Source organism: Diceros bicornis, chromosome 12 (assembly GCF_020826845.1).
Source record: "Diceros bicornis minor isolate mBicDic1 chromosome 12, mDicBic1.mat.cur, whole genome shotgun sequence".
Classification (NCBI taxonomy): Eukaryota; Metazoa; Chordata; class Mammalia; order Perissodactyla; family Rhinocerotidae; genus Diceros; species Diceros bicornis.
This window is the reverse complement of record NC_080751.1, coordinates 23,845,572-23,854,243: the sequence shown is the minus strand read 5'-3', so window position 1 is coordinate 23,854,243 and position 8,672 is coordinate 23,845,572. Positions and strand designations below refer to the sequence as shown.

Sequence of the window (8,672 nt, the reverse complement as noted above, 5' to 3'; positions counted from 1 at the left end):
CCTGGCTTCTCTCTAGTGGGGTTCAGCCTGCTTAATGCTCCCCAGCCATGTTGAATAACACAAGGAATGATTGAAGGAACTAGTGATGCTGAACTTAAAGAAAAACTTTCAAGGAGACACAGATTTGAAGGGTTATCATGCAGGAGAGGAATTAGATTCTTTCTAATCCAACAGACAGAAACTTCAGGGAGTCAGACATCATCTCAGCCCAAGGAGGTACTTTCTAACAATTAGCTATGTCCTCAGAAACAATAGGCTTCCTGGGAGAGGAAATTGTTGCAGTCCTATGGGCTGAATAATTATTTGGTGGGATCCATTCATTCAACATCCACCAGACGCCTATTATGTACTAATAGAAAATTTGCAGAGGCTTTTCAGCATCAGCAGAGTTCTTGGAAAAATGATTTAGCTAACTACTCTGAGTTTCTGATTCTGTGAACTAGTTCTTTAATAATTTTCATGAAATGGCTGCATTACACTGTTGGGCCACAAGTGTAGACTCTGTTATAATTCATATCTCAGAGTTGATGTGGAAAAAATGAAATACACTGCTGAGGGGTAACTAGTTCTGTTTGAGGGATAAGAACAGTCAGGGGCATAGAGCACTATGTGGGAGGGACAATAGAAATGGTAATAATGGGCAATCTTACTGGGAAAAGGAAGCTCAGACCACAAAACTTCTGTGGAATCTATCTACTGTGTTGATCACATGAGCAGGATAATGATACTGTGTTGTAAAGTTTATATGGAGGTAAAGTAGCAGCTAAAATGCTTGACAGATTTAAAAGTATAATTAGCTTTTTTAAGGGTACATGCAATGTTGACCATATTCTGGGCCATAGAGTCTAAAAAAATTTAAAATGATTGAAACTATATAGAGCATGTTCTCTGATTACAGTGGAATTAAGCTAGAAATCAATAATAAAAAGATAATTAAAGGGGCCGGCCCAGTGGTTCGCAGGTTCGCTTCCCAGGCATGCACCCACGCACCGCTTGTCAAGCCATGCTGTGACGGCATCCCATATAAAGTAGAGGAAGATGACACAGATGTTAGCCCAGGGCCAATCTTCCTCAGCAAAAAGAAGAGGATTGGCATCGGATGTTAGCTCAGGGCTAATCTTCCTCACACACACAAAAAAGAAGATAATTAAAAAATTGCTAAGTGTTTGGAAATTAAGTAATATACTCCTAAATAACCTATGAGCCTAAGAAGAAACCACAATAAAAATTGGAAACTATTTTGAACTGAAAGGAATATTTTGTTTCATATTACAAAAATACAACATATTCAGACTGAGGTGCAACTTAAGTTGTGCTCAGAGAAATACATGTAGCCTTAAATGAACATATTAAAAAAGAAGAAGGGCTGAAAATCATTTTAAGAAGTTAGGAAAAGAATACCAACTTAAACCTAAAGGAAGCGTTAGAGTGAGTCATATGAAATTATCTGTACCCAACCATTTTTTACCTAAAAAACCAGCAAGTTCATTTTGTTCAACCTAATAGAAGAAAGGAAATAATGAAAAGTAAAACTTAAGTTATAATGAAATAAAAAACAAATTAATGGTAAGAATCAAACCAAACTTGGTTCTTTAAAAAGAGTAATATAGAGGTTCTTAAAACGTAGTCTGAGAACGCTTGGATGTCTCTGAGTTCAAGGGGTCCACAACATCAAAATTATTTTCATCATCATCATCATCACCAGTTATTTTCCTTTTTCATCCTCATTCTCTCACAAGTACACAGTAGAGTTTTCCAGTAGCTACATGACACATAATATTGTGAAAGATTGAAAGCACAAGTAGATAAGAGAATCCAGCTGTCCTCTATTAAATCTGGTATTAAAAGAGATTTGAAATGTAAAAATAATGTCATTCTTATCACTCAATTTTTTGTTTTGAAAAATATTGCTATTTTCATTAAAATAGAGATATTTTTACAAAACTATGTTATTTTATTAAAATGTAATGGGTTTTAAATGAATTAATAAATATTCTTATATTTTCACAATTTTAATTTCTAATATGATAGACATTGATACATATAGCCAACACAACAAAAGTCCTTTAAGGTCCTCAACAATTTTTAAGAGTGTAAAGGATCCTGAATGTCACTGGACTAATAAAATTGATTTACCACTGGTGAGGTTTATCAAGTAAAAAATAAAAAAGAAGGCATGAATCTTTAATAGAAATAAAAAGGAGATATCAGTATATGATCTATGGACATTAAAAAGATAAGATATTATGAACACATTTATGCTAATTTATTTGAAATTTTAATGAACTGACAAATTCCTAGAAAAACAAAACTTACTAAAAACTGACACAAAAAGAAGTAGAAATGATAGATAGTTCTATATCTATTTAAACATTTACTCTCTAATTTAAAACCGTGCTCTGGCATATGCAAAACTTCTAGGCCTTGATGACTGTCCCAGTAAATTCTACCAAAAAATTAAAGAAGAAATAACACTAATCTTAATTAAATCTTCAAAAGAATAAACTGAAAGGGGAAACTTGCCAATTTGTTTAATGAGACCAACATAATCTGATGCCAAAACTGCACAAGGACATTACAGGAAAGGAATATCACGGGCCAATCTCTTTCATGACAGATACAAAAATCCTAAATAAAATATTAGAAAATTTAATCCAGTGATGCATAATAGGATAATATATCACAACCAAGTTGAGTTTATTCCAGGAAGGCAATGTTGGTTTAATATTTGAAAATGAATCAATGTAATTCATGACGTTAATGGAATAAATAACATCAATTATATGCTCAATTCAACAGATACAGAAAAAGCACCAATGATTTAAAAAATTTAACAATTATTCATGATATAAAAATAAAACAAAACAACCTATTAACAAATTAGGTATAGAAGGGAACTTCATTAACCTGATAAAGGATAGTTACAAAATACCTACAGCAAACATCATACTTAATTTGAGGTATTGAAATCTTTCCTTCTGAGATTGGGAATGAAGCAAGGATGCCCACTGTCACTACTGTTATTCACTATATTTCTTTTCTTTTTTTTTATTTATTTTTTTATTGAGGTAATTATGTAAATAAATTTATTATATAAATAAATTTATAAATTATATAAATAAATTCAGATGTACATCATTATAGTTTGACTTCTATATAGACTACATTGTGTTCACCAACAAAAGTCTACTTGCCATCCATCACCGTACAAATGTGCCCTTTTACCCCTTTCACCCTCCCTCCACCCCCCTTCCCCTCTGGTAACCACTAATCTATTCTCTGTATACATGTATTCACTTGTTGTTGTTGTTTTTTATATTTTCCACATATGAGTGAAATCATATGGTTTTTGGCTTTCTCCATCTGACTTATTTTGCTTAGCATAATACCCTCAAAGTCCATACGTGTTGTCCCAAATGACAAGATTTCATCTTTTTTATGGCTAAGTAGTCTTCCATTGTGTGATACATATATATATATTCCTTAGGGTTTTCTATATATACAATCATGTCACATGCAAATAGTGACAGTTGTCTTCTTTCTTTCCAATTTGCATCCTTCTTATTTCTTTTTCTTGCCTAATTTGTCTGGCTAGGACTTCCAACACTATGTTGAATAAGAGTGGCAAAAGTGGTCATCCTTGTTTTGTTCCTGTTCTTAGAGGGTTTTCAGTTTTTCCCTGTTGAGTATGATGTTAGCTGTGGGTTTGTCATATATGGCCTTTAATTTGTTGAGGTACTTTCCTTCTATACCCATTTTACTCAGAGTTTTTATCATAAATGGATGCTGAATCTTGTTGAATACTTTCTCTGTATCTATTGAGATGATCATGTGATTTTTATTCTTCATTTTGTTAATGTGGTGTGTCACGTTGATTGATTTGCAAATGTTGAACTATCCTTGCATCCCTGGAATAAATCCCACTTGATCATGTTGTATGATCCTTTTAATGTACTGTTGTATTGGGTTTGCTAATATTTTGTTGAGGATTTTTACGTCTATGTTCATCAGCAATATTGGCCTGTAATTTTCTTTTTTTTTGTGTTGTCCTTGGCTGGTTTTGGTATCAGGGTAATGTTGGCCTTATAGAATGATAGGAAGCGTTGCCTCCTCTTCAATTTTTTGGAAGAGTTTGAGAAGCATAGGTATTACATCTTCTTTGAATGTTTGGTAGAATTCACCAGGGAAGCCATCTGGTCCTGGACCTTTGTTTTTTGGAAGATTTTTGATTACTGTTTTGATCTCCTTACTAGTGATCTATCTGTTCAGATTCTCTATTTCTCCTTGATTCAGTTTTGGAAGATTGTATAATTCTAAGAATTTATCTATTTCTTCTAGATTATTCAATTTGTTGGCATATAGCTTTTCATAGTGTTCTCTTATAATCCTTATATTTCTGTGGTATCCCTTGTAATTCCTCCTCTTTCATTTCTGATTTTATTTGAGCTTTATCTTTTTTTCTTAGCAAGTCTAGCTAAAGGTTTGTCACTTTTGTTTATCTTTTCAAAGAGCCAGTTCTTACTTTCATTGATCCTGTCTATTGTCTTTTTAGTCTCTATTTCATTTATTTCCATTCTGATTTTTATTATTTCCTTCCTTCTACTGATTTTGGGCTTCATTTGTTCTTCTTTTTTCTAGTTCCTTTAGGTGTAATGTTAGATTGTTTATTTGAAATTTTTGTTATTTCTCGAGGTAGGTCTATATTGCTATAAACTTCCCTCTTAGTACTGCTTTTGCTGTATCCAATAGATTAGTATGTCATATTTTCATTTTCACTTGTCTGAAGGTATTTGTTTATTTCTCCTTTGATTTCTTTGTTGATTCAATAGTTGTTCAGTAGCATTTTGTTTAATCTCTACGTATTTTTGACTTTTTTAGTTTTCTTCTTGCAGTTGATTTCTAGTTTCATACCATTGTGGTCAGAAAAGATGCTTGGTATTATTTCAATCTTCTTAAATTTATTGAGACTTGTTTTGTGGCCTACCATGTGATCTATCCTGAAGAAGGTTCCATGTGCATTTGAAAAGAATGTGTATTCTGCAGATTCTGGATGGAATGTTCTGTATATATCTATTAAGTCCCATCTGGTCTAATGTGTTATTTAAGGCCAATGTTTCCTTATTGATCTTCTGTCTGAGTGATCTACCCATTGATGTAGGTGGGGCATTAAATTCTCCTACTATTATTGTGTTACTGTCAATTTCTCCTTTTATGGCTGTTAATAACTGCTTTATGTATTTAGGTGCTCCTATGTTGGGCATATAGATATTTACAAGTGTTACGTCCTCTTGTTGGAATGTTCTCTTTATCATTATGTAATGACCTTCTTTGTCTCTTGTTACAGTTTTTGTTTTAAAGTCTATTTTGTCTGATATAAGTATTGCTACCTCAGCTTTCTTTTCATTTCCATTTACATGCAATATATTTTTTCATCCCTTTACTTTCAGTTTGTGAGTGTCGTTAGGTCTGAAATGTGTCTCTTGTATGCAGCATATATATGGGTCTTGCTTTTTTAACCATTCAGCCACCTTATGTCTTTTTGCTATTTTTTGTGTGTGTGTGAGGAAGATCAGCCCTGTGCTAACATCTGCCAATCCTCCTCTTTTTTTGCTGAGGAAGACTGGCCCTGGGCTAACATCCGTGCCCATGTTCCTCCACTTTATATGGGATGCCGCCACAGCATGGCTTGCCAAACGGTGTGTTGGTGCACGCCGGGATCTGAACTGGCGAACCCCGGGCTGCCACAGCGGAGCGGGTGCACTTAACCTCTTGTGCCACTAAGCTGGTCCCACCTTATGTCTTTTGATTGGATCATTTAGTCCATTTACATTTAAAGTAACTCTTGATAAGTATATACTTATTGCCATTTTGTTACTTTTTTCCTGGATATTTTTGTAGTCCTTCTCTTTTCCTTTCTTCTTCTCTTGCTCTTTTTCATTTTTTTTTTTTTTTGTGAGGAAGATCAGCCCTGAGCTAACCACGCTAATCCTTCTCTTTTTGCTGAGGAAGACCGGCTCTGAGCTAACATCTATTGCCAATCCTCCTCCTTTTTTTGTTTTCCCCAAAGGCCCAGTAGGTAGTTGTATGTCATAGTTGCGCATCCCTCTAGTTGCTGTATGTGGGACCAGCCTCAGCATGGCCGGAGAAGCAGTGCGTCCCTGCGCGCCAGGGATCCCAACCCGGGCTGCCAGTAGCCAAGCCCGTGCACTTAACCTCTAAGTCACAGGGCCGGCCGCTCTTTTTCCTTCTGATTTGATGACTTTCTTTAGTATTATTTTAGGTTCTTTTCTCTTTATTTTTTGTGTATATATTATAACTTTTTGGTTTGTGGTTACCATGAGGTTCATATATAATAACCTATGTAAATTGCATCTATGTGAAACTGATGATCTCTTAAGTTGGACTTGATACTAAAAAGTCTATGCTTCTACTCCCCTCCTCCACATTTTATATTTTTTTTAATTAAAAAAAATTTTTTTTAGGCCCTCCGCGGTCGCGATTTGGCAGCCGCCGCCGCCGCCGCGGCTCGCCCTGGGATGTCTGAGCCCGCGCCTCGTGGCCCCCGAGCTCCACGCGGCGGCCGCCGTCCTGGCCTTTAAGGGCCGCCGCGCCCCGGCGGCGCGGGCGGAGGGCGGCTTGGTGCTGGCTGGGGGCGCCCGGGGCGGGTCCCGGGCAGGCCGGAAGGGGCTGCCCAGGCTCCGCGCCCACTCCACCACCGCGGCCGGCGCGGATGCGCGGCGCCGGGCTCGGAAGCATGGAGGGGGTTCTGTACAAGTGAACCAACTATCTCACAGGTTGGCAACCTGGTTGGTTTGTTTTAGATAATGGAATCTTGTCCTATTATGATTCACAAGATGATGTTTGCAAAGGGAGCAAAGGAAGTATAAAGATGGCAGTTTGTGAAATTAAAGGTGCTTACTTGGGGGGGGACAACTCTTGACTGGCACATAAATTCTGTCCATTCAGCCGACAACACGAGAATGGAATTAATCATTCCAGGAAAGCAGCATTTCTACATGAAGGCAGTGAATGCAGCTGAAAGACAGAGGTGGCTGGTTGCTCTGCGGAGCTCCAAAGCCTGTGTGACTGATACTAGGACTAAAAAAAGAAAAAGAAATAAGTGAAACCAGTGAATCTCTGAAAACCAAAACGTCTGAACTTCGCCTCTACTGTGACCTCCTAATGCAGCAAGTTCATACGATCCAAGAATTTGTTCACCATGACGAGAAGCATTCATCTCCCAGTGTAGAGAATATGCATGAAGCCTCTTCGCTGCTTAGTGCCACATGTAACACATTCATCACAACCCTTGAGGAGTGTGTGAAGATAGCGAATGCCAAGTTTAAACCCGAGATGTTTCAGCTGTCCCATCCAGATCCCTTAGTTTCTCCTGTGTCACCTTCTCCTGTTCAAATGATGAAGCGTTCTATCAGCCACCCTGGTTCTTGCAGTTCAGAGAGGAGTAGCCACTCTAGAAAAGAACCAGTGTCTACACTTCACCCACTCTCCCAGCGACGCGGAAGAACCTACTCAGATACAGACTCTTGTAACGATATTCCTCATGAAGACTCTGATAGACCCGTTCACTGTTCAAGAAATACACTTAATGGAGATTTGGCTTCAGGAGCTATTCCTGAAGAAAGCAGACTTATGGCCAAAAAAAATCTGAATTGGAAGATCCTCTTCCATCCTTCTCTTCCTGAGGAAACGGAAGTGTCCAACTTCCTCTAAGTATTGCTATGCAAAAGCTGCTGTAATTAAACTATGTTATAGGGAGTAGTTTTTCCCTTAGGATTTCTCTGCACTTTATAGAATATTGTAAAACAAACAGAAAACAACCCACATACCTTTGAAGTGTATTTTATCTTTATATAGTTTATTTGCAAGAGTATTTTCCTAATAACTTCACGGTATGAATGTGCATCTTTTTTTTTTTTTTTTAAACAAATGATGGTGTAACATTTCGACATTCATAAGGACAAATGTAGATATTTTTCTAAAAAACTGTGAGGGACTGACAGGTTAGTCAGTGTGTATTGTAGCTTATAAACATGAAATCTTATAAACATAAGTTTTCAGTTTGACAGAAATGTGATATATGTAACTTCTGCCATGGACCAAATGGTCACTTTACCCCAGCAAGAAATGAGTTACAATAGCAGCTTTATGGTGAATGTATTGTATTCCTTTTAATATTCTATTTATTCTATTCCATTTAATATTCTAAATATTTTTAGCCCAAATACTATGACATTGAGGATTTTTTAAAACCAGACTGTGCTGTCCTTCATATATGAAGCTGACACTACTGATTGGTCAATACCAAATGTTGGGTTAAAGTATTTAATTTTTATTTATTTATTTTTCTGTTGCATCAAAAAAATGATTGCATCCTTTATGACCTACCAAATTTAAGATGTGTATACATTGTTATTTACATTGTTCTAGAAAAGAAGTTAATGTTGTAGTGACTTGCTCACTTACACCAGAGAAATAAATGACTTTCAATGGAAGAGGATTTTAGTGCTTTTTTCCTAAAATAGACATTAAGCTGCTGTTGTAAGGTATTAATGTTTGCAGCTCTTTAGAATATCTAGAGACACTTTTTATTTATGAATATTTATACAAAAAAGGAACTCTGTCAAGGCGACTGCTCTACATCACTTGAGAAT

General features: G+C 36.4%; 1 pseudogene; it reads left to right on the top strand.

The window, feature by feature from the left end:
• Positions 1-6,754: 6,754 nt before the first annotated feature.
• LOC131411668 (pleckstrin homology domain-containing family A member 3-like) lies at positions 6,755-7,824 on the top strand (annotated as a pseudogene).
• Positions 7,825-8,672: the final 848 nt, after the last annotated feature.